Genomic DNA, 27,874 nt, shown 5'->3' with positions numbered 1-27,874 from the left:
TTTCTAAGTATAACACTGTCTTATTTTAGTTACATTTCTACTATAGTAGCTGAAGGCCTAAAGTCATAAATGGGCATTATATAAGCAGGGGGAGGACACACTTGCTTTTTGAAACTGGGGAAAAGTCCTGAGACTACAAGCAATTAATACTTCTGGAGCTTTCCGGAGCTCACTGTAGCAATCTACAGCCTACCAAAACCCTCTCCCTGGAATACGATTGGGGTCTGTTTCTCTAAGGGAATACCCAAGAATGCCAAGCGACATAATAATTGGAATTTCTTGAGCAGATGCTGGAGTGCATGTATGTATGATCATTATAACTCTTCATTATTCAGTAACTACTCTCGACCGCCATCCTTTCCCAACTCATTCTCTAGGTTGACTGCTTTTGACATGGCAATTAATCATGTTGGCTGGGAATGATAGGAGTTTTAGTCAAAGACATCTGAGGGCAGCAGCCAGGGAAAGGCTATCTGAAAGACATCAGCTATTACAGTAGGAAGAACTTGTTAGGTATGATTTTTTTGGCAATGAATGTAGACTTAAGATTCTTCTTGATTTTACACACACACACACACACACACACACACACAGAGAGAGAGAGAGAGAGAGAGAGAGAGAGAGAGAGAGAGAGAGAGAGATCCATCACTATTTCTTTTTCCTTTCGGGATAAGCAATGTTAGGCAAAGTGTAGAAAAGAAGTAAGAAATCAGACTACTCAGTTGGCTTTACATCTGTTTAAGTGAGCTTGTAGTGATATCAATACATTTGAAATGTTAAAGAAAACCTATCCTTTTTTAAAAAAAATAGAATACTTGTTGTCAAAGAATACACAAAATGATTCATGATAGCAACTGATACTCTTTGTATCAGTTGCTTGCTGTTAGATAATGCTTTTTGGAAAAGAAAGAATGGCAAGATGTGAGTTTCTATATGCATGTAGAGAAAGACAGAGAGAATAGGTGGTTGATCAAAATGACTCTGAAGCCTTCCTGAAATCTAAAGATAACCAGCAAACAGAAGCATTCACTCTGCACCTGATCAATATGACTCCAATATCCGGTCCAGTGCTGCAGGTGCAGAGTGAAAGCCGTCAGCACATTTTGAATCAAGTGAAAGAAGTTGCACAGCTGTCTCCAAAGACGTATTTCTACCAATACCTATTTGCTTCCTCCATTTCAATGAGAAGCTAGTATGTGCACGTAACTATATAAAATATGCTTGCATCAATTCTTTTAACAATAATTTTATTAATAATTCAATTACAATAAAAACTAATACAAACCAACAAACCCTTAAAAGAATAAAAAGAAAAAAATAGGTGGAGGAAGGTAAAAAAGAAAAAGAGAGAGAAATAGAAACAAAACAAAATTAAGAATATAGTAGAGAAAGGAAAAAGAAATGTATAAAGAAATTATTTCCCCTTCTAAACAATATTAGTAGCTTGACACCTCTTAAAATATAACAATTCCTTCTCTTTAGAATATGACTATTTCTCATCTATAAATAAATCCTTAAAGCATTATCATTTCAATCCTGAAGTCAGGATTGAAGGCTACCAGAGGGTTATTAGAGACAACAGATCTATTTTAATCTTGATCAAATAAACTAACTTTATATTCCTTTGTTTTATTTTTAATCATCATGATCATTAGTCCCTTCAAATGTCATAGAACTTATTTCTTTTCATTTTTCTTTCTCTGTTCTCACAAAATTCTACAAAGCATTAATAAGTTTCTTTTGTAAATTCAATATAGGAAAATTATCTAGGTCATTCTATTGGTTTATTATTTGTATATCCATTTTAATTATTAAGACATCAGTCAGTGTCTTTTGTATATCCATGATAGCATCTTTCTCTATATCATTCTTGTAGCATGTTATTTTAAAGTTCACTTTCAGAATATTCTCAGTCCTGTCTGATACATTTTGTTCCTCTTCCATAACATATTTTAAACACAGTCTGCCAGATAGGCAGACACCCTTAAAATTAACTTTTAAGTCCAAAAACATCCTTTAATATACTGAATGTTAAAATATTTTTTCTCCATTCTCAATAAGTCAAATTTAAGTTATCTTCTCCTTTAATTTTTTCTAGTTTCCTCTAGTGTCCACTTTTCAAAGTCTTATTGTTTGAAAAAAATTAAAAACAAAAGGATTTTCCCACCAGAAGGATTAATTCCAAAATCCTATTTCAAATTTATCTGGAACCTTAATCAATTTATAACTTTCTAAAGTTAGAAAGCAAGCTATAAACTTGCTTTCTAAAAAGCAAGTTTTAATTAGCCATTGTTTATTTTAAAAAATCCTTAAACTTGCATAAAAACATCTTTTGCTAAGAATTGAAGGAAACTTCAATACTGTCAAATCTGTTGAAACTTCAGTACTATCAAATCTGTTGATCCAATGTCCTTATTAGCTGAAAAACAGTTAACAAACAATTTCTGAAAGTGATTAGAAAAGGAAGTATACAAACCCAGTGTTCTTTCAAAGGCACTGACCATGGTTTGAACAAGTTGGCTATTCCCTCATTGTCCAGTGCTCTAAACCTACTGGAGACTCTTATCTTGCAGTTGTATCATGAGGAGAAACTGTCTAGAGCACTTGTGGATGATCTCAAATCCTCTCCTTGTCCAGAGAGGAATGATCAAATTGCTGGTCTAATTGCTGGCTCTTCATTCCACCTTGATCAGATCTGCTTTTTGTGGAATTGTCTTCAGTCAACCATTTCTTCCCTGGAAGTCAGATGTTTATATGTAAAGCCTAAAAACTGCACTGTGATACCATTATTTGTTCTTCAGTCCAAATTAATAAAATAATACTGAATTCTAGATTAGTTACATATTAAAATACAATATTTAAGTTTAGGTCTTAAGAGGACTTTAGTAGAAGGACAGTTTTTCAAGCGTGTTTTGTGACCATCAGGGAACTAATAATAGTCTTGTTGTACTTACTTATCAAGAGATGTTGTTAGGAGCACCTTGAAAGAAGCAATATACAGAGTAGCTAGGTATAATTGGTATGGTTCATCAATACTGTGCAGTATAATTTGAGGATAAAGTATAACTTTTTTTTCTTCCTTGTGTTTTTCTGTAAGTGCAGGGTCTGCTTTTTTTTTTTTTTTGGACCAACTGGGTGCTGACCCATTGGTTGAAATAGGAATTGGCTAATTGGCATGTCTCCAGAGCCTAACATTGTGGGCAGAGAGAAAGCGATTGGCCCAAAGTCATCTAGCCAGCTTTCATACTTAAGACATAGGTAGAGTCTTCTTGTTTCTAGTCTGATGCCTTAATCACTAGACCAAACTGGGTCTCCTGAGGATTAAGTATAACTAAACACCCTAAAATCCAAAATCTAGTGATTGCACCAGTATAGAAGAAGGCACTCAACACAAAGGCTTATCTTCTCTATTTTAAAATGTACAAATATTACAGTGAAGACAGCACTCTTACTTTTGCCTTAAGACCATCTCGCTACAGGTAGTCCTTCACTTATGACCATTTGTTTAGCAACTAAAGTTATGATGGCGCTGAAAAAGTGACTTATGACTGGTCATCACATTTACAACTGCCCCCATGAATGTCATTTGTGACCTTCCCAGCTGGCTTCCAACAAGCAAGGTCAATGTGCTTGTTGGAATATACAGACCTCCGGACATTTCGTCGGGCCCTGAAAACGATACCAGACCTCCGGACTTTTCGTCAGGCCCTGAAAACACATCTTTTTCACCTAGCCGGGCTGGCTTGATCCCATCCCTTCGATTTTAATTTGTAATTGGTTTTAACCCGGGTTGTTTTTAAATGGATAGCCAACATTATTCAATGTTTTTTAAATTGCTTTTAAATTTTTTATCTTATGTTTTACCATGGCTGTTCACTGCCCTGAGTCCTGTTGGAGAAGGGCGGTATACAAATTAAATAAAATAAATAAATAAATAAAATAAATGTAGAAGCTGGCAGTCAAAGTCACAAATTGTGGTCATTTGATATCTTGACCGCACCTATTAACGATAGATATTCCATATTCCTACTGTGGTTGTAAGTCTCAGCCTCCTGTATAAAAAAAAAATGGCATAGAGTGGAATTGCTTTATTTTAGATTTGACTTATTAGAATTATACAAAATGCTATAGAAAATGTTCTGTGAATCCCTGATGACATTTATCTTAAAAAATATTACTTTTCCAATTTTAAAAGGGATACATTTAAGCTGTTGTTGTATTATCCTGATTATTTATTCATGTAATTTGTTAAGTCTACCCAACTCCAAGACGACTCTGGATAGTCCTAACTCTCCAGAACACCTGATTACCTATTGTTTCTGTAATAGCTTTCTAAGAATTATTTAGCAATACGATTTTGTATAAATCACAAAAGTAACAAAAATGTTTATAATTTGAATTAAATGGCTACAGGTTAGGGGGTCTTCATCTCATTCCCTTTTCCCCTGTGAGATTCTTCTTTGACAGGTAAAGAGTTTCTTATTTGACAGGAGGTGACTGAAGCATACCTGTTGATAGAACCATGGAGAAAAGGCACCTATGTTACTTCAGGCCTTTTGGTTCCTTCTCCAGACAATGACCAATTCCCTCTCTGGGGTCTTTTTTTTCCCTTAGAAAGCTGATACCTTGAATCAAGATGCGCTAGAAAATGCTGTATGTAAGAAATAAATCTGCAATAAGTGATCGAACAAACTTGTAAGCATTTCTACTCAAATCCTAAGTACATCTAAAGCCATATTGCTAAAAACAAAGATGCCAGATAGATCCAATATGTTTTAGAATATCATTAGTTCAAAGCAGAAATCTACAAAGGCCACCTCCATGTCAGTATGTGCATAACAAATTTTCTAAATCTTGGTTTGATAAGGAGTATAGTCATGCCAAGGTCCCACAGATTGCCACACACCAAGTTGCCAGAGGCAACAATGATTTACATAATCAGGAAGTGTTTATTCCTTAAAAATGGAATATAAAGACTTCCTGAGAAGGAAGCATAGGCCAGCTAACTGGTCAGATCAATTTGATCTAGTCAGTTTAACCTCACAACAATACCATGTTCTGGCACCCACTCTTCCTTGGGGCAACTTTAAGATGTGTGAACTTCAATTCCCATGCTGGCTGGGAATTCTGGGAGTTGAAGTCCACACATCTTAAAGTTGCCATGTTTGAAAAACATTGGTCTAGGGAGTGATGCAAATATACAAAAATGTTTTTCACTATCTATGGTAAATTGGGGATAAAATAAACTGTTTGTGTAGCCTTTTCAATAGAGAACACCAAGAGACTTTCTATCCTTCAAACTCCTAAGGACATGAAATTAGACAAGAGTGAGAAATCCACCTGAAGCAGGAGTTGTGTATGTTTCAAAAATACAGCAAAATTACTCATACTATTGACTGCTGTTACATTTTTATTTCTGGAGAAAAGGAGAAGCGTTTCTGTGATTTCATAACCAAAACAAAAAACAAACAAAAAAAAACCAATTAGTCCTGAATAATGTGAAGAGGGTGAGCTTCATTTACCGCTGCATTGAAGAAAGTAGTTTCTTGGGACTGACCCTGCCTACAAAGAGACTTGTCATCAGTCTTGCATGCTTTCCTGGAAGCAGATTCTAAAACAAGTTTCTAAAAAATGCTGTTGGTTGAATTTCCTCACAGTGGAAAGATAAGCTGTCCGTGGTTTAAGCTCTGTAGCTCCACAATGTGGACTGTATCAAGTCTCAACCAAGGCAAACCACTCCTCCCATCTTCCTCTTATGCTGTAAGCCTGCAGCTGGGCTGCTGTAGGGCCCTCCCAGCTGTGAGCTTACTGTATGGCACCTCAGGCCAATGTGTCACCCTCCAGTGCAAACTGTCCACAATGACTGCATGCATAAAGAAAAGGAAGAGACAAGCTATAATTAAGGGACAAGTGAAACACTCAAGGCATTCATCTTTATAATTATGGCAAATAATTTAGGTAAAGTTTGTGTTTATATAACACCTGTATTATTAGCCACACTTGCATTTCGACAAGGGAATTGTCTAATTCAAGATAACAGTGATTACCGTTTGAATGAGTCAGTGTTTGTGGTAGGCTGAAAAGGCTCCTGCATTACTTCTGGTGCAGCCCTCCTCTGCTAAGTGAAAAGGAGCTGTTTTGTGGAGGGGTTGTGCTCATCACCTGTGCTATAGCAATAGACTGGAAAGGTTTTCATATAGGAAGCAGCTTCTGAAAGGCAAGTGTCTGCTTTGGGTGGGAAAATGAGTCACATCTCCAAGAGAGCAAAGGCAATACAATTAGTCAGTGAATCTTTTGCTCCCCATCACAATTGTGGATAATTTTTCAAAATATTGATCATGCTTGGACTTAAGTGGGTTTTTTTTAAAAAAGTCATGCTTCCAGTTCACAAATTTCCACAAAAATAAAACACCAAAATTTAGCCCTGCATTAAAAAAAAAAGAAAAAAAAAAGAAAATGTACTGTAGTACTCTTAAGAAAAACATTTCTCATGTTTGCCATTGCAGTCTTTTGAAATGGGAAATGCATGGAACAGAAAGTAATGGGAATGTCCTTTCCCTAATTGGAGATGATTTGAATGAATTTATGGGAACCCTCTGTCCCAATCCCTAAATTCTTTCCTGTCATTTTCTACAGTAATAAAAAAAAAAACAAACCCAGTGATTTGACCATGATTTAATCCAACTTCCCTATTTGATTTTTAATGTATTTTTTTAAAAATAAAACACTGCCATACTGCAAAGCAAAGAATCAACCTCTGACATCATTTTTTTTTGTGTCTCTGGCATGGTGGAATTAAAAAATAAACAAAATTGATGGAAGTTTGCTAAAGGACAACAAATTTGGGAAAACATGTAGAATATGGTTTCTGGATTCTTTCTTAACCCTTTTACCAAACGAGATATATAAATATTTCCAGTGGTGGGATTCAGCCAGTTCGCACCACTTTGTGAGAACCAGTTGTTAACTTTCTGAGCAGTTTGGTGAACTGGTTGTTGGAAGAAATCATTAGAGTTGTTAAATTATTTGAATCCCACCACTGCATATTTCAATAATGAAGGATACATTACATCTTATTGTGTGTAGATGTTTTCACCCTTTCCTGATGTTGTATCTTTTTGTATTTTTGAGTGGCAGGAGAAGAGATGGAGGCTTAGATGGAGAGTTTCATATGATCCCAAGATGCTGCCCACCTGGCTTTCCTCTAGAGATACATTTTGTGGGTTTTGTCCTCTTTAGCTCCCTACTAGGTTCAACACATTTTCAAACTTGATTTTTCTTTTTCCAGCTTCTCCCTGAATATCTGGTCTCTTAGTGTTCAGTTGTCAAGAGTTATTGTGCTGATAGTCAGACAGAGTCCTGACATATAATTTCTTTTCAACATACCACTGAGTTGGAAAGAATAAAAAAGTCAGGTGAAAATGGGCGCATCCTAGGGGACCAAAAGAAAATGGTAAGCTTGCCTTTTAATATTTTTTTTTACTGAACATATTTATTGTGTCAGCCATTTTAGGCACATTGGCAGCCATTTTGTAAAATTATCTAAACATAACCCAGTATGAATGGGACAATGCACTGACATCTACAATGTCTTCATATTTCAAAAATAAACCCGATACAAAATTTAATTCAAATTGGAAACCATTCTTAAATTAAGATTTAAGAAGGATTTGACCATACCCAAAATTTAGGTTTCTGTTATATATATTTTAGTTTTATAGGAGTTTTAAATTAGTACCAATTTTTACTAGTATAGACAGAATTTATTGCAGTTCACAATTTCATCTTATGATGTATACTGAGCTGATCTTGTTTTTTGCTATCCACCCTTGAGCTCCAACTCAAGGGTGATTTTCAAAGTTTTAAAATTATATTACATATTTAGTTATTGCCAATGATATGCTAGAAAATGGTAAACTGTGATATTTGTAACTCTCTTGTTTATTCAGTTGTATCATACTCTTTACCCCTTCCTTTTGATCTTTTTTTCCTTCCTGTTTATGTATTTTCCATAAAATGTCTAGTAAAACATTTTAAAAATAAACAAACACACAAAAATATGCTTCATATTCAGAAAGATTGAACACAGCCCATTATGTTTACCTAGTCTTGCTTTGGGCAAAATGACAGAGCCATTGTAGATAGCAAATACAGGGTCTCTAAAAAGCCAGATGATCATTTTATTTCTATTATCAGGGCTGGGGAAACGATTACGTGGTTTTTCTTGCCTTACGTGACAAAATATTTTACTTGGCTCTGTGTACTACACAGTTTTACTTGGATCACCATTTGCTTCTTTGCCTCTAGTAGCAATATGCCTCGGGCAGCTGCTACAAGGCAAAATATTCTGAGTTGAACACACACAATCATCTGGGCATTCTCAGTTGCGTAGCTGACTCTGGTGCTGGCAGTCTGAGATTCGATCATCTCCCAGGCAACATACAATTCAAACATATGTATTCTGTAGGGTCTAAAAAGAATGTGTGTTTTCTAACTGCAACTTCCATGGAGTATGTCTGCAAATTAAGAGTACCAGGGGATGGAACAAGCTCAGTGTGTTTTTAAATTAAATGTTTAGCATTTTATTACCCATTATTAGGCATCCTTTCTTTTAATTAAGAACATTAGTATGAAATGTCTTTCAGATCTCTGTAGATTGGTGTTACACGCCCGTCATTTTAATAATTATTTTTCTCTTTAAAAAAAATTGCCAACATTTACAAATAAGAGTTTTCTGCTTAAAAAGAAGAAACTCCAAATTATACTGGTTTAATAAATGGAGCTAATAGCCTGGGGAGATGGACACCAGTTCACAACAGCAGGCCTTTGAAACCTGTTTGACAAGTTGCCAACTGAAGAATCTTCCCCAACTTGTATTAAAAGCATACTAAATCTCTGTCTTAATGACCTGCAGTTACAACATATTTTAGCAAAGGTGTGCCTGATAAATAAGGAAGAGCTTTGCCCCTCTGGGTTCGATGTTAGCAGGCTATCATTCACTTCATAACTTTTAGATAGACTGCTAATTATTGTCTCTTTGGGTTTTTAATGTATGCATTTTTGTTTTATTAAGTACCTTGAGTCCATGGAAATGGGCTATATGTAAAACCAAGTCATCATTAATGAATAAATTAAAAAGTAACAGTTGATATATATGAGTGGTTTCCACATAACACTTCCCCTATGTTCAGTAGCAATTATTGTCACCTGTGCAGATGGAAGGGAGGAGGAAATAGTATGTCACATATAACCTCTTCATTTTCCAGGGTTATTTTGCACACTGTCTGCTAGTGAAAATGACTTATTTGCCTTTACTTTTCCACCTTGGTACCAGATAGTACCAAGCAATAGCTGTCATCAACACAATATGAACCTTGAAGGAATTACTATTTTCCTATTCATGCTTGCCTATGTGGCTATATTGGGAAAACTATACTGTGTAAAAAGAAAACAAACATTGTTTTGCTTGCACACGAACTAATAAGAATTACTTTTTAGAGTTATGCTGCCATGGATTTCTTTCTTTCTCTCTTGTCAGCAGCTGGATTCACTTGAGCAGATAAGAAAATATTTATTTAGTTTGGAAAAAGGCCAATATAGTTTAACACTTTATTCCCACAGTGGCCCCAATAGATGCTTCCAAGAAGCCCAGAAAGAGAACTTGAGCCTAGTAATATTTGCCTGTACATACTTCTGACTAACCAATATTGAATTATTACTATACAGTTACTGTATTGAATACTAGCATATTGCCTCTATAAAATTTAATCCTCAAGACTATAGCAGGTAGCCTGTATAAATTTGGTAAAATTTGGTAGAACTACAGTGATTTTGACTTCAAAATACAGGATGGTATTAAACAATTTGATAGCAGTCATTGATACTCCATTTTTTTTTCTAACTTCTGTTTAAAACCATCCCATATTAATGGTGAATTCTGCGAGTTGCAGTCCCTATCCATGTAAAGGGCAACACAATGGAGAAGTCCAATGTAGATATTTTAAAGAGACGATGATAACATTTCTCTCTATCTCTCATAGGTATTTGGTTCTAATTAATATTATGCCATAATTTGTCCTCTAATTTTCTCAAAGGTTTCTTCTTCTGCCAAAGGCCTTTTGTTTCTTATTCTCATGGTCTTTTGGGTGATATTTTTGAGACTATTTTTGTAACAGAGAGTGGTCCCCCCCCTTTTATTCCTCAATGAATGTCATTTTACAGCATCTGTGGTTGCTCATGTTTTTTCATCTGGAAAAGCAACCAGATAAAGAAGTTTCCTCTTGAGATTTAAGTGAAGCACGGGAGCCAAAGAGCCAAAGATCACCAAAGAAATGTTGTACAGTGAAAGCAGGGGTGAAGTCTACTTATCTTCCCTACTGGTTCGGATGTGCGTGCTCATGTGTCACATGCACGCTTGGACCCTCTGCACATGTGCAAAGCTTTCTGTGCATGCGCAGAGGGTCAAAAACAGGTTAAAACCAGGAAGTAACAACATCTGGGTGGGTGGGCAGAGCCTTGTGTTGCCGCCGCTACCGGTTCTCCAAACCATATGCCACTGCCACTACTGGTTCAGCCAAACTGGTCTGAACCGGTAGTATTTCACCCCTGAGTGAAAGGCAGGACACACAGTCACATATACCTTTTAATTAATATATCTGCAAAAACCTCACATCCACCTCTGGGGAACCTGACTGACATTTTCTTTACTCCACCAAGGGCTACTCACCAAGTAGTGGCTATATCATGCACATGCTCTCCCTATAAATCTGTAAGGGCAATAATAATTCTGCATGCAGCTTATTGTGCAAGAACAATGACTCAATGCTTTTGCCTGTGTAAGGGTTGGAGCATGCCCAATATACCTATTTGGAAAAAAGATTAGAGGCCAGGAGTTTTGTAAAAAAAAATGTAACCTGTTAATAAAGCTTTTACTTTTCCAGTTTCTGTCTCCCCATATGGTTTCTCATCCTGTTGGCAGCCTTCCATTTTTAATCTTTTTATCTGTAATACAATGCATTTAGAAAGGATAATCAAACTGCTGAAGCCCAACGCATCCCAGAAAATGGCCAATTTATTTTCTCACCTGTCTGCTTTGTAGCACACTGTTAATATTCTTTTGTATCCAGCAATACTTTTAACCATTGTTCCAATACACAGTGTAGAATTGTTGGTAGATTTTTCAGGTCCCAACATTGTTCTCTTGATTAAATCCATTTTAATAATATCTTGGAGGGCTATCTAGTTCAATGATTGAATAATGAAGGAAATGAGCCACAGTTGAAAGAATTCACTACTTTTTCCTTCTCCCATGCCCCAATCCAGATTGACTTTGAAGTCAACCTAAATTTCAGTTGTGCATTTCCATAAAATGTATGCATCATTGAAAAGATCTAAATAGCTAATCTGATATAAAGAATTGTCAGAAACCAAAATTTTAAAGCTTTATCCCAAGGAATGTGCTATTCAATTTTAGGCTTACAAGGATGACTTTTAAAGTTTCCATCATTGCAGTATCACCTTCTAAGATTAAAATAGAGGCAGTTTGTGCATTATAGCATTGAAGTCACAGACTGATTAATTCCTTCTTTAAAATGATTATTGAACTAAGCAGCAACTTGTATCCCTGATCTAGGTAAGATGTATCCTATCATAGAAGATGGAAAGTTGGTTATGAAAGAAAAAGAAAAAGAAAGGAAGGAAGGAAGGAAGGAAGGAAGGAAGGAAGGAAGGAAGGAAGGCAGAAAAAGGGAGGGAGGGAGGGAGGGAGGGAGGGAAGGAAGGAAGGAAGGAAGGAAGGAAGGAAGGAAAATAATGGCATGTTTGGAAACAATGTGAGAATAAAGAGAAGTTTCAGTATTATATTAGGACATGATTATACAAATTTAAAAGTATTTTTATTAAACAAATGTCCACAACCTGCTTTTTAGAGAGTAATACAATATACCAGATTATATAATTTTCCTATGTTTTTAATAGATTTCCCATTGTACAATTTCCCCCTCCTTACAAACATGTTAGAATATATACTATTTGAGAAAAACAACAGATGTTCCTGAATTATATTTAGTTGTATTGATTATATTCATTCAGTATTACCTTCAGTTTTCCTCCTCAGTTAGAAAAGCTTCCTCTTTGGTCTTCCCTTGGGATCTACACAATACAGATTATTCTGACAAACTATCAGCAGACCATTGGTGGAGCCTACTGGAGATTATTAAAATTGTATTCCAACAGATCTGAAAGGCATAAATTTGGTATGGGTTGTCTGATAATGCACTCACTACTTTAGAAGGCAACTTTGATTCCACGAAAAAGCATGGAGTTGCAAGCAGGCCTGCATTTACACCCCCATATTCCCCAAAGTACCTTTTTTTCCTTTCGAATCTGTACAAACACAAAATGTCCTGTAGTAGTAGCTTGTCAAAAGGAGTACACAGTAGTTTTGGAAAAGAAGTTTATCCAATTCTTATAAGATGTTTGGCACTCTGGCTTTCTTGTTGTCTGTAAAAGACAATAATCATCCTGAGAATCACTGATAAAAAATGAGAAATATATTTGTTTCTGTTTGCTCCGTCTTGCCTGATAAGCACATTATGCAACTGAAATTCATTTCATTTCATTTGATTAGAAGAAAACAGATTCAGTGTAAGAGTACACCTTCCTATTTTATATCTTCTGTTTTAATGTTTCTTAGGCAGAAACATTTATTATTAAAAGTTTCCTGAAAACAAACAAAAATATTTAGGTACCGATTCTGAGTCCAAGAATTCAGTTTCTTGGTCCTCGGACTGCCTCCTGTTTTTGAGACCGTTTACTTTTGTTTACAAAGTTTCTCTTTGCCAGATTCAAAGCAAACTTGGCTATGAATTAGGCAGAATGAGTGTCTTGCCTAAGGCATTTGATTTTGGGTGTCACGAAGCAGTAGCAAACAAATTTAAAACAATTACATTTTTGCTGCTAGGTAGGAAGAGAGCTAGGTAAGAAGCTAAGCGATTAGTCTAACTATCTTTTTCAAACTGGTATCTTCTGATGTATTACATGGGGTCTCTGAGAATTCCAAGACAGCAAAGCTAAAGAATGCAGAATGACCCAAATTATATTTTCAGCATGTCTGAAAGGCTCCAAATTGGGGAAGTATGGGCTAAACTCTGACCAATGTTTTCCATTGAACTTGAATGGACTTACTACCAATTCTGAATTTCAGTTTTGCTCTGTCCAGTCAAAAGAGTGGGAGGATTCCAGATTCAAAACCCTAGTCATTTATTAAGCTTACTGAGTGACACTAGTTTATCATAGGATTCTTGTGAGGCAAAACATAGGAGTGGAGGGAGCTATGTCACTTTGAGTTTTTGGAAGGGAGGTGGTACATAAATGTTAACAATGATAAAGTTATTGTTACATAGCAATATGGAGCATCTCTTCCTGAGTTACTTTTTTCCCCTGAGTTAGCACATTTTCTTTTTGCAAATGCTCCTTCTTTGCCTTCTTGATTTTAAGCTGCTGCAAGAGTAATCTTATGTTCTACCAGAAGAAAATTAATTCAGCTGTGTATCTGGCTTCTAAGGTTTCACTAAGCATTTTCCACATGCTATGAAGTCTAATTGTGGCATCAAATAACTATAACTATAAACATATTTCCTTTTTCTCCAAAAGGATTACAGTTTTTCAGGAAATCAAGCACCGAGCTCAGTATTTTCCCTGCATGGAATGACTCAGCCAACCCTGTGTTAAATTATGTGTTTTCTTAGGCTCAGTATTTCTAGTATTCAGATGATTTTTTTTTCAGGAAGAACCTTTCCAGTGCCATTTATGCACAGTAAAAGTTCTTTATTACAAATGAGGGTTTTAATTGTAAGCTTAGTTAGATAGGATGTAATTTAAACCCATTTAGAATGGCTCAGCCTTCAAAGCAAGCGCAAGATTATTTAATTAGTCATGCAAGCCAGTGAACGTTACACGTAACACAAAACAACTAAAGTATTTATTACTTTTAGAGCTATGTTAAACCTTGCTTGAGCTAAATTTTCAATAAAGCGCACCAAGTGTTTAAACACATTTTATTTTTTTAATTGGCAAATGCTCGGTAAATTTTATATGGGGGTTTTAAAAATCAGGACAAGGAATTGTGTTTTGACAGACAACTGCATCCACATATCTCTCAAGCTATGTGAAAGGCTATGCAAGTGTTATGCCCCAAGGGGCTAAAAAACCCAACCCAACCCAAACCTCAACTCTCTTAGATAGGATATGCTCAGTACCAATTCACAAGAGGATAGTAAATTCCGTGGTGCTAAAATACTGATCCAGAAGCATTAAGGGCTTTTGCCTGCTGCTGGTATTATATCCAGCTATCTTCATTCCAGTTTTTCTTCAATCAGTAATGTGAAAGTCAGTCAAGGTCAGATTGCAAGTAAGTGGGTCCTTACTTTGTTTAGCATTTCCCCCAAGGGGGAAAAAAAAGTAAAATCTAACAGCCTTGTTCTCTTTTTAGGAAGCTATTTTACTACATACACTGCATATTATACTGTTGCTGCTTTTATTTTTTTCCTGTGGAAAAGCATTAAGAATTCTTACGTTGCAGCCTTAAACTATATAATCAATTTTAGAAAACCAAACCCATTGTTGTTGTTGATGCTGCTTTGTTGAATGCAGGAGAACAAGCCCCTGCCCTAAAGAACTTAAATTTTATATTTGGCACATGACGGGTAAGTTAAAGCCAATTTAAAAGGGAATAGATATGTACAATATGTTAAATAACAGATTGTGTCAGTTACATAATGGAGCTGACTCTCTTGTGCATGCATTTTAAAAAGAAGAACAAAAAATACCCAACTTCAGAATTTTAATTTATATATCACTTCCCTAATAAAGATACTCATCAAGCAGGGTTTGGGAAACCAGATGAGAACGGTGTCTTAATCTTTGTTTAGGAACTAAATGCCTGGTGATTGTCAACTTGATTTTTTTTGTGTGTGTGTGTTTAACTGCATAATTAGTCTGTAAACATTGTGCCAGTTGCTACTATAAGATGGACAGGAAATTTCATTTATAAATGTATTTGTATAAATTCCTAATGGATGTTCTCTATCTATAGGAAAATATTTTGGGATAGAAGTTTTGACTATCAGTGTTGAAAATGTGCTTCTCTTTAAAATTTCAAATTACATTTTATACGTTCCCAAAGTTGCTTCTATATGGTTTTTGCTTTACATTTTGTCCTACTCTTTCTAGTTTTTTTACGGTTTAAATAAAAAAAAAAAGTAACTAATTACCTGAGCAGGCTGGAGAGAGAATGATGGTAGAGTTATCGAAGTTATGATATTTAGAAATGAGGGATTTTCCAGAATTAATGCAAGCAACAGGGTTTTCTTGATATTGAATTAACCATTTGCTAGGTAACTTTTATTTAATTCTTTAAATATGGGAATAAACAAGGACTTACTCTGAAATAAATGCGAGTATGTTCAGTGAAGTTTCCTCCTAATAAATACATTTGACTACAATCTTTAAAAAGAATGCTAACCCCTTTTTTAGTTATTCACTGCTGGTGATTTTTTTAAAAACCCAGTGTTCTACTATGATTTGTGATTGCTTTAATCAATTTTGATTATGTATCTTTTTCTATCATGTTTCATATGAAAACAAATTATAAACATGTCTGTTATAATAAATTCAATATTCCCATTATTAATAAGTACATGTAATAATTAGGATAATATTTCAAATTCGTAATATATCAGTTTTGAATAAAGTATTCCCTAAAGCAGCAGACTTTAGTAATGACAATTCGTTAATCTGTTAATTCCAACTTTTCATTTGAAAAAGTTCCTATGCAGTTTTTCAAAGTTCTCTTTGTATATTCATAATTGTATCAGAAACATAGTAATGATATGATAAGTCAGGGTCATATAGCTCTATATCTGTTTACTACATGTTCAAATAATATTTGAAAAAGTGTGTGAAGATATTTATTTTTGTGGACATTAGGACAGGGGTGTCAAACTCAAGGCCCACAGGCCACATTCGGCCTGTGGGGTGCTTACATCTGGCCCATGGGACTGCCCTAGAAACAGTGAAGGACTGGCATGTGGTGCCTCTGCTAGAAAAACAGAGCTTAGGAGGGCCTCACGTGGCCCTCCTGAGCTCCATTTTCGCTGGCAGAGGGTTGCAGGAGGCCATCCCAGCCAAAAACTGATCTTGGGAGCCCTTTTTTGCTGGCACTTGGGCCACAGGCGCCCCAACACTAGTAATATCAAGCTGGTCACGCCCACCCTGAAGTCAAACGCAACCCTGATGCAGCCCTCAATGAAATTGAGTTTGACACCCCTGGTGTAGGATAAAGCCAAAAGAACTATTTTAAATTGCTTTATTGTTATTTGGCTCTCTTTGGAACAACATTAATCCATACCTTTTGATGAAGAAAGGAACCACTGGTACTTTAATTTATTTATTTATGTACCGTAAATTTATGGAAAAATTGGGAAGAAATTTTGGAAAAAAGGGAAAAGAGATTATCTTTGCTCTCTGTGGCTGTCTATGTGCTCTCAAAGGTTTTCCTGCAAAGAAAACATCAGAATGGGAACTGCAGAGAGAAGAAGGGGAGGCAGGAATCCCATTGAGGAAAGTACATTCATGTAATATTAGATTCTGTCCACTCTTTCTTATGTTAAGACTATGAGGTTAAGACCAAGAAATTATGTACTAATTGCTCAAAATATTGTTCTGTATCTGATTATAAGAGCCTTGGTGATACAGTGGATAGAGTGCAGTACTGCAGGCTACTTCTGCTGATCAATGGCTGCCAGCAGTTTGTCAGATCCAATCTCACCAGGCTCAAGGTTGACTCAGCTTTCCATCCTTCAGAGGTTGCTAAAATGAGGATCCAGATTGTTGGGGGCAATATGCTGACTCTGTAAACCACTTAGAGAGGCCTGTAAAGCACTGTGAAGGGTTATATAAGTCTAAGTGCTGTTGCCATATCAAATATGTATTTGATTTAAGAAAAACCTCCCTTTTTATGACTCTGTAATTCCTTAATTCGGGGTAGAGTCAGGCAACTGAATGGAGCTGAGCTTATACTGGCCAGATGCCCTTCCTGACACCTACACAGGGTTCACAGCAGATATTTTTTCGTTGCGCCCTAGGAGAGAGAAACATATATTGCTAGGATTGAAGTTTCAACCTTCCAAGTGGGAGGCAAACATCTTCACCGCTACGCCACCATGCCGCTTGTATGGATCTGTTCAAAAGTGGGATAAAATTGGGAAAACTTGAAGAATCTTGAGTGAATCGCTACTATAAGGGAATGAAAAGAATACTACAATTAATTCTACAAATGTTTATGCTTAAATATGTTTGCTTGGATTCAATGATATGTATAGGATTAATTTCTGATTTGTAATCTTAGTTGTATTGTCTTCTCCCATCTATATTTACTATAAGTATTAGAATTTATCACTTCACTATCATTACTGATTAATGATGCTTTAATACTCTGTAAACTTAGTTTGGATGTATTGTACTGTAATCTTTAGTTAGTTGTAAAACTAAATAAAACATTTAGTTTAAGAGCAACAATCAGAAGAAACCTTGTAAAAAATAATCCATTCTCTCTGCTACAACCTTTATGCACTTTTCATTGTATCTAATCAAAATATGGTAAGAACTGAACACATTCTAATACTTGCACTATATTTGCCTCCATGCGTAAATAAACTGTGGGTAGGAGAGCTCTGCTGATGGAGTGTCCACAATAACTGCCAAGCAAAATTGGTTTAAAAGTGAGATGTTAAAAATAATATGTGTTTGGATTTGAATGTACCAACAGCATGCTATATTCTATGTGCCGTATTATTTGTAGTTGTGAGATGATTATTTTAACACTGGAAGACCTTTGACGAAAAACATGAAATCATACCATAGGGGATATTTTTGCATATTTAGTAGAGCTTTTTTGCAGATTGGGAAGAAACAGTAAACATATTTTCCATAGCGTATCTATTCTAAGTAACAAATCAATATGTCATAGATAATGAATATGACTCCTATTTCTCCTTTGTTTCACCAGCCTCTTCTGTATCATCTCAAGATGGGGAGGTTGGAGAGAAGGATTTGCTTTCCCTCAGTTGGTCTCGTGCTCGGGTGTCAAACCTGCCGTGTCATGTTGCCATCATGTGATGTATCATGTTTTATCCCTTTGCAGACCTGGGGTGGGCGTGGCCTGCATGTGTCGCAACTGGCCACCAGTTTGATACCCCTGGTCTAGTGCACAAATTGCACTAGAAGTGCAGGACTCAACCACAAGATTTGTTGGCAAAGTCTTCAATGTCTTCAACACCCAAATGCATAATTTCAGAAGAAGGGTTTCATTTCTTATGACCATGAGGATGCTATAAGTGTGAAAACCATGACATATTTTAAGTAACTTTTTTCAGTACTGTTGTATCTTTGAACAGTCACTAAACAAATGGTTGTAAGTCAAGGGCTATCTGCATTTCACAGCCATTATTTCTTTTTCAGTGACTAATCTGCTGGTTTGCACTAATTGTACTAAATTTTTTCATGTTGAATAAATCACTTCTCTTTGGGTTAGCTCATTTCCAGTTCCATGCATGTCTTTCAGTTATGCTTACCATGAATGTCTGTAATATTGTCTGGAGTCTTACTATTAGCTTGATAAATGTCACTGTCTTACTATTAGCTTGATAAATGTCACTGTCATGGCACTAAGACATAGCTTCTTCAAAGCACAAGTTTATCTGAAGTGTTCAACCATGAATGGGGATTGAATCCATTGGTACCTTCCAATCTTTTCTACTGCTGGGTACACTCCAATTCTAAACCTTGTGAGAGACAGCACTTGGAGGAGGCTTTGGCCATGGTTTGGAGTGAAATGCCTTTCAGTTTGATTAGTCTCAAAAACTGGTCTTCATAAACTTCCTTCTGCATAAACTTCTAACCATCCAACTGACAGCTAAGATTTGTTGGCATGAAGTTTGCTTCTTTATGGCCTCTTCGTGGCCACATTAATTGTACTTTACACACTTTGTAGTATTGTCTGACTGTTGGCCTCATCCTCAGTCCAATATTACATTTACACATCACGTTTTTTTTTATTTTTTGGCAAAGAACTCTCAACATGCCTAGTTGTGAGAACAGTGTTCCTGAAAGAGATACCCTTACTCAGTGGTGGGTTCTACTTATCTTTACTACTGGTTTGCAGCAGGGCTGCGTGCGTGTGTTCACTTCGCTTGCTTGCACACGCTCGCACACACATATGCGCAGAAGCATTTTGTTGACGTCGGGATCGGTGGGCGGAGCCTCCCGCCGGTTTTACTATCGGTTCTATAGAACTGGTGCAAACTGGGGGCAACCCACCATTGCCCTTACTTGATAACTGCAAAATGATCACCTGCTCTCAACAACAGAGACCTGTTCTGTCCACTTAAAGATACATTTGTAAATAAATAACCAATCTTGCTATGGTTTGCCTACATCAAATTCCCTTCAAAGAAATTATTCTCCCTGAGTTATAAAATTTTTGAAGCTGCCCACTGACCTGCAGTTGCTTTCAATATTTGCACTGAGTTGTATAATCTCAAGAGGCATTTATTACTCCCAAGTAGAAAATTATTTTTAAAATCTTTTTAAAGAGGAGTGTCCAGGTTTTCTTTCTATTATTATTTTTGACTGGGGCTTATATCTGGCACAAAAAAGTAAAGAAAATCCTAGTCATTTTATAAAACATGTCTGAACTTTTTTGTATTATTACTGTTCTTTTGGCATCTTTCCTTTACATTAAAATATTTCTGTTCCCCACCTCCCAAAGCAATGGTGGTTGCACTCATGGTATTTCAGGGGAAAAGCTTACCTATCATCTGGCTCCATGGGAGAACTTGAAACCTGTTATTTATGTCTCAGTAAAACATGAATAATATATACATGTCAATACATAATTTTTTTGAATAAGGCAAGGAACAGTTCTTGCACATGGTTTCATATAAGGAATGCCATTTAAGCATTCAAAATGGAGGCCACCTGTAACGGATTTTTACAGCTGTCTGTGGGAGGCATAAAAGATTAAAAATATATATCATGATTACAGAGAATACCCAGCTCTTACTAGAAGCAGAACTAGGAAAGACCTTCTACCATTTAATTTCTGTACTTTTTAGGTTTAGTTTCACTATAAATAGCACAGATCTCCCTTAAAGAACCTTTCAGAAGCTATTAAATGCTATCTAGGAGGAACTTGTACCAATCAATGTGATTTAAAAGAAATTTAGAATAAAGTAAATGCTCTCATATATTCCAGTGATCAAGAAATAATACACAGCTCTCAAAACTCATAGAAGGCAGTAATTCAATCAAAATGGTTGTGTTCGCTTCATAAACCTCTCAAAGCATGATGTGATTAGAAATGGCAGCAAAACTGGATAGTATTATCTATATAAGATGCCCCCTTCCTCCAATGCAGTAATGTTATGTAACAAATAGAAATACAGATAATTTCTGTATGGCCCAAGGTCTGTGTGAAGACACTTATAAGTAATAGAATTTTTATATATAATATACATCTAATGCAGTTCTGTGAAGACTATCTAAATGCAGTCATTCAGCACTGATATTATTCTTTATTATTTTTTACAATCAGTAATTAAATCATTAACAGTTACAGAGTTGGAAGGGACCTTGGAGGTCATCTGCTCACGCAGGTGATCTGTACTAGGGATTTGAACTGCTGAACTGCCGACCTTTCTGATTGACAAGCTCAGCATCTTAGCCACTGAGCCATCTAACTTATTATGCTTAATATAGTTCATCTCATAAAGTCAGTGAAAAATCAGTCAACGAAAGTTTCAATTGATTAAACAGTGCAGGCTAGTTTTAAAAGAAAAAAAATGGTTTCAGATTGCTAATTACAAACATGGCTGATTGCTTTTCACTTATTTGCAATAAGGAATGAAAAATAAACTTTAAAAAAATTGCCTTTTAAGGAAAAGTGGTAACTTTTTAAATATTAGAATATACCCCACATCCTTCAGTATCTCAAAATACATCTTAACATTTTAGCAATGGGCATATATATATTTAAGATAACTGATTTGATAATTAAAAGATACATAGTCAAGGACATTTGCAAGAATGAGGGAGGGAGGCAAAAAAATGAGCAAATCTTTTCAAGGAACTGGCTTTGACTTATTTCATATTTCTGTAAGTTCATATAGTTATTGTTCACAGGAGAGAAGAAAAGAAGTGAACCAGGCATGTCTGCAACGGAATGGGGGGGGAGGGGTTTAACTGTGGATCAAAACCATTCTATAGGTGTTCAGTGCTGCCAGCCATGGAAAAAAGGCAATACTTCGCCGATCATTTTTGCCCCCTTGGATCCCTGTTGTGGAAGACTTTGGAAAGATCCTCTTTCCAAAGGAAAGATTGCAGAATTTTCAGAAAAATGGGCTGTTTTAAGGAACCTTTCTGCAATGTTCTGTGAAGTACTGAAGCCCAGGTTCTTCCTCAAATAATAATAGGAAAATAGTTTAGATTGATTTTATTTGAAGTTCTGTATAATTTTTGTCATTCCTCGGTGTGAGAGAAAAGTTATTTCTCAATTGCTGTGCCTATTAATTGCTTTTGGAATGGACAAGTAAATAAGCCAATCAGAAAGCAGCTAATAGGTTTGAATCTCCCGGGCTTTTATATTCCCTCCCCTAACTGTCACAGTTGACAGTAGAAAAGGAGATTCTTGACAGAAAACCGTGCTCTTCTGTTAGAAAACTGTGGGCAGTTTGGAAGTCAGTGAGTTCCAAACTGACTTCCAAGTCAGTTTGATGCAGTTCTGATGGTTTACAAGACTCTTTCTTCTGAGGAAGAATAGTCAGAACTAACATCGCTTAGAGCGAATACATATATATATATATATAGCTGACAGGATATTTAAGCAAAGTAATGAAATACTATTTAGTATTTGAATAGATATTGTTTTGTTTTTATATTAATAAAAACATTTATTGTTAACTGCTTCAGAGGCTCATTTGTTAAAGTAGATCTTAATAGAGATAAAGGTTTACGGTACATTGATTTATTTTCTCCACGACACTCGGTTTTTTTTTCTATTTTCCCCCTTTCCCAGATAGATTCCTTTTTATAAAGGAATGCCTTTATTATTTGAAAGAAAAATTTCCTCTTTAAAACCATCCTCATATGCAAGATTATGCAGCTACCCACTATGCTTTCAGGATAAAGACACTGTTTATTTCTGCATTTCTGGTTTGGAGTAGGACGTTTCAAAGCATCTTCCTTTTCATTTTATTTCTTTGTAAATATTATTTAATTCTTTCCAATTAATATAACACATCCCAAGATAGAACATAGTCAGTAAAAATCCAAAGCAGATTTTTAAGAATCAGTGTTGTAAGATTCATACATGCTAGGGTTCCCCAAAGTACTTATTATTGACCTGAATAGATCAATAGGACTATCCAAAGGGTTGATAAATGACTGGGGGTCAAAAGGGGGTCAGTAAATGTATGAGGATCAATAAGTGGTCAATAAATGATGGAAGCTCAATTGGGAATCATTAATTGTTTGGAGTCTTTGTAAAGTTCCATACTTAGCCCATATCCCTCACATTGAGGTGACTAGTAGCAAGACACTGTTATCCAGGGTTGGAAGATCAGCTACCAGCAAGAGCAGATTGAGATGTCTCTATTATTTTTTTGTTCTTACTCAAAGAACTAATAGTTAAAATAGCATTTATGAAATTTGTTTAATGTAATACTTGATTGGGGGTTGATGAACAATCTGAAACTTCATGAAGAGTTTGAGGATCCTTGGTATATGCTATATCTGATAGTAGGATTGCAATTGTTTCCCACATTAAATACAGATTTTATGTCATACTAGAAAGTAGATCCATGCTTTGCAGGAATTAAAATAGGAAATCAAATCACTATAACACAACTATTAAAGCCAGGCTACATGTGTCTGAGACTGATTATACCTAACAAGACAACTGAAGCAGGCCAGAAAAACTTTATTCCACCATGATGACTTGATCTCCCAGTGACAGAAATGAATCTGAAGTCAGCTCTTGCTGTCCTTGCTTCTTCAAGAAGATTCTTACTGAGTTGGAAGTTTATCTAATTTGAACTACCTGCCACAGAACTTGTCAAAATTTAGTTTGAGTTTATTGGCCCTCTCTCAGCCATCCCATTTTTATCAGGCTCCTCTGTGTAATGAAAAGACATCATTATGCAATGAAAGGGTTAATTGGCCACTGCCACCATGCTAAGAGAATTTAAAGCAGATGAGAGCCTGTTGACAGTTTGGTAGACTAAAAAAGAGGAAAAGGGAAAGGAGATAACTAGCATATTGTACAAAAAGGAAAAAAAGAAGCTCATTAATTATAGAATGACTGTTTAGCTTGTCACAAGGGGTTAAACCCCTTGTGACAGGCTAAACATTAATTCTATAATTAAACACAGAAGAATTTTGTTGATGTACACATTTAAAGAGACACAACCTACCATAAACAATTGCTGCCTATTCATACAATATTAGTGTTAAATAAAGTTTTAATTGTTTCTGACCTTCTTATCTTCCACATAAATGAGAAGCATAATAAAAGGCTTTCTTGTTCCCAACATATAAAATAGTAATCTACCAGAACTAAGAAGAGATATGACAATATCAACATAGGTCAAACTTGTAGGAGCTTTTCTATTAATCACGTTTGGAGTGCAGCAGGAAGATTTTAAATAATTTTTATTCCCAAAGCATTTGGAAAAAATATATCCTTTCTTTCCAAATAAACCTTTTTGCCATGCTGTTAATACTATTATAATACCCAATTTCACATACTCACAAGCAACTTTCTTCTCAGATCATTAGCCAGTTCATTACTTTATCAGGTATTGTGGATACTTTCATTCTGTTCAAAGTTTTAATTTCATTTTTAGAGCAATCATACTCTATTGACTTTCTCTTCTTAAAGTAGCTGCAATTCAAGGGACTTGCCCAATCCTTTGTCTTTATGATCAAGTTTCTTGTTCATAGTTACAGTATCCATTTTGTATTAATTTCCTCTTTTCTTGGTATCTCCTTCTTTTCTAACTTTATGTTAGGGTCAATGAATCATCCCAGTTGTCTGTTTGTATTCCCATATCATGTGCCATGTATTAATTCTCTCCACTAATCTTTGGATTGTGTACTCATATTTTTCATATTGCAACTTGAATATTGAGTAAAATCTATCACAAGAGGGATATAGGTCTTTAGCTTAGGTCTGTCTAAATGCATTCTAGGCTTATTTTTTGGAAAGAGTAAGAACAGAAGCCATGTGGAACTAAGGAATCTTCCCAGATGATACAGAAATATTTTAAATGATTAAAGAAGCAGATTAGAAATGTTACAAATGAATAAAATTAAAAATAAACCAATTTTGAGATACTGGGAAAATACAAGGAAAATGTTTTATGATATATTTGATCTATGCATTTGTTTATTTCATGCCCATTAGACCAAGATTTTCCAAAATATTTCTTTTTTAAAGACATATATTACTTAAAACTTCCAGTAGTGCAAATTTCAATTTGCTTATACAGCCTGGAAGAATATAAGGATCTTCTCAAGTGCACTTACTGTATTCCTTAAAAGCAACATTGAATTCCATGACTGTGTCTTTGTGTTAGAGATGTTAAGAAAAAAATGAACTTCAGACAAGAAAATATTCAGTGAAAAGCATCTCTCTTTAGAAACATCACACGGCTTCTGCTGATGTTTTTATTTTTCCTCACATGAAAATGGCTAAAAGCCCACAAATCAAAACAGTAAAGAAATTAATATAGTTATCACTCAGGTTAACAAATGCTTATAGTTAAAAGAAAGGACAACATAAATATTGATCAGCTCGTTAGATATTTTGTCTCAGCTTAGTTTAGGGTTGTGCTTTTTATTTTTTCATAGTCATTTATTTATTTTAGGCATTCCACTTATTAGAAATTTCTGTCTATACATTCAGACTCAGCCAAGAACCAACTGTCATAAGCTTGATTTGGAGACACAATCTGTACATTTATAACTTTATGCAGGAGAAGCTCTTTCTGTTAGGGAGTATCATCTAATGGGATCCAGGAAGAGAGCCTTTTCTGTTGTGGCATCTGCCCTCTGGAACAGCTCTCAGAAATCAGACCCATTCCAGCCCATCTGGCTTTTCATAAGGCTTTGAAAAACCTGTTTTTGGCATTAAAACCAACATTGGTTCCCAAACTCAAGTGTGTAACTGAGCCTGTGTCACGTTTGGGTTATTTGTTGTTGCTCATTGTTTTTCCTCATAATTTTGTTATACAGTTCTTATTTTGGTTTCACTGTTTATGGACTACAAGTGTCATATATTTGAGACTGGCAGCCATATAAATTGAATGAACGAATTTCCCTTAACTTAGAGAGATTAAGTATAAGTGACAATTGAGTTTTATTTTATTTCATTTTTATTTTCTAAGAATGAACTTCAGTCTATTGGGAACTTTCAATCATTGAAGGAAATGCAAGTTATACATTAGCCTGGTAGTTTTCTTTGCAACATGCTAGCTTCCCATTCATATTTTAAATTAAAAGAAATATGCAAAATCATATTGGATCAAGGAAGATGTTATTGTCACCCTAGATGTTATGTTTGGAATTTAGGCCCTAAACTTTTCCCTCTTGTAATTGCTTCTACCTTATTAGATATAGGCAATGTAAATTATGAATTCTTTTTTTAAAATAATGATGTTGAGAAAGACAACTTAATTGATAGCATGTATCCCAGTGACCATGTTCAAATTGCCTTTGTTTTATTTTTGGAAATATATAGTCAGATATATTTAATTACAGGTAGTCCTTGAGTTACGAGGGCAGTTGGGACCAAAATCTCCATTGCTAAGTGATGGAGTTGTAAAAAGTGATGTCACATGGCTACAGTCCCTATTGCCATTAAGCAAAACTCATGAATTGCTAAGTGGCTTGCAGTTTGATATGAAAATGTAAAGAAATGAATGGAATAAAGAATTAGAAGTTCCTGCATACAATGGGAGAATGTTTTAACTTGTATAACAAGAGTGTCAATTGACCTCAAATTATGTTTTATACAACAATAAATAATATTTAGAATTTATTGGACTCCATTATGTTTACATAGAAAAGGACAATCAAAAACAGAATTTTGCTGCAGATGTAATAAGGATAATGCTTCTTTAAAACACATGTTTTTACAATGTCATATATTTACCAAGCTTTAGGAAAAAGATCCTATTTGATCCTTTTGTATGTGACAAAAATTAAAATTATGTGATAAAAGCTTATATTTCCAGAGAATAATATTCATTTGAACTACATAATACTTGCAATTTGATAACTGGACCACATCTGCTTATTCTGGCCAAAAGACTGATATTGTCACATTAGAAAGATAAATGTATGGCCCCTTTCACTCAATGGATTGAGGACTGGATTGCAGTTGCCAGTTATGAGCAGATTGCCTATAGTCGTCGACTTTGTTTGCACAAATATAATGAAATATGGGACTCATTTATACAAAATACAGTAGGTTAAAATATGATAGTATATAACTGTATTAGAAATATATATGTATTTGAATAATAATTGCATTAGGTAACTATATAGACAATTGTAACTGTTTACAGCTAAAATATATTACTTTTTTCCTTTTGTTGTATTTTTCCCCTTTTTTTAAAAAAAAAAATCTACGGATTTTTCTTTTCTTTGACAATGCATATTTTATTATTGTTATATTTTTTTCCATTTCTATGTTATTATTTTAAAAGCAATAAAAGAATAAATAAAAAAGATTGCAGATTTTGATCATATGAGTGTGGGACTCATCTGTAAGTGTGAGCTTGTTGCCAAGTGCTCAGATCATGATCATAAGACTGCGGGAGTGGTGGAGCCACCAGAACTTTGATTTTGAATGCTTGGTGAACAAGCGATTGTTAGTTGAGGACCACCCATAATACACATTGCTGTACAGTGAATACAGCAATAGGGGGAATTTGATTGTACCTCTGGATTGGGATATAGCACATAGGAAATATAAGATCCCAATCATACATTTGGAGCCTGTATGCCAATAATCTATATTAGTGTGTTGTGAAGGTATGATATCCAGAATAAGGACAGATAGTAGATTCCACAGTATAATCTCATTTCTCCATTTTAAGAATGTATATGCATTAACTGTATATTGTTGCTTTACATCTGGAATTGTAATCTGAAGCCAATCAATGATGTCTTCACTAACACTCTGTTTTTTGTTACTGAGATGCTTTTCTTTTTTTCCTCTCTGTTTTTTTTTTAATTTGCAGGTTGTACAATAACTATCTAACAATAACTGTCTTTATCTTTATAAGCCACCCAGGATAACTGAGAGTGAGTTGGGTGGCTATAGAAATGTTCTTAAATAAATAAATAAGAAAAGTAAACTACCCAACTACTCTTCTGTTCGAAATTCTTCTGATGGATTTTTTTTTTTTGCTATTCAGTCTCCTATCCTATCTATTAATCATGCATTAAATGATAAGCTCAGAACAAAGGGAAGACTGACATAGTTTCTATGAAAAGGGCTCCACTCTTTTCCCATAGGACCCTTATTCCTGAGCCCCCTTTCTCAGCTTTGCCTTCTTCAAGCTAGAAAGCCATAAATATTCCTTAGGTTGATAACAGGCCTCATTGTATCTATGACTCATTGGTCTGCCCCCAGATTTGTGGGAGCTGCCAAGACCATCCTTGAGGGACTGATGTTCCAGATTTATCTCTCTCTAACCATGCTACTGTATTTCATTCAAACATTTATTATTAAATAAAAGGTCATTGCCCT

At 35.2% G+C, this 27,874-nt stretch overlaps 2 long non-coding RNA genes across 2 annotated transcripts; one reads left to right on the top strand and one right to left on the bottom strand.

The window, feature by feature from the left end:
- Positions 1–1,230: 1,230 nt before the first annotated feature.
- LOC132709044 (uncharacterized) lies at positions 1,231–4,681 on the bottom strand. Its single transcript, XR_009620110.2, has 2 exons — positions 4,509–4,681; positions 1,231–2,735 (listed from the first exon to the last, which is right to left on the bottom strand). It is a non-coding gene; the product is annotated as an uncharacterized LOC132709044 (long non-coding RNA).
- A 9,494-nt stretch (positions 4,682–14,175) lies between these two features.
- Positions 14,176–22,022, top strand: LOC148114864 (uncharacterized). The gene is made up of 2 exons (XR_015733278.1): positions 14,176–14,410; positions 18,068–22,022. It is a non-coding gene; the product is annotated as an uncharacterized LOC148114864 (long non-coding RNA).
- The last annotated feature ends 5,852 nt before the right edge of the window (positions 22,023–27,874 follow it).

This window comes from Pantherophis guttatus, chromosome 3 (genome assembly GCF_059756535.1).
Source record: "Pantherophis guttatus breed Tessera chromosome 3, ASM5975653v1, whole genome shotgun sequence".
In the NCBI taxonomy this organism is placed as follows: domain Eukaryota; kingdom Metazoa; phylum Chordata; class Lepidosauria; order Squamata; family Colubridae; genus Pantherophis; species Pantherophis guttatus.
Note: the sequence above shows the minus strand (reverse complement) of the source record. Positions and strands in the feature narration are given on the sequence as shown.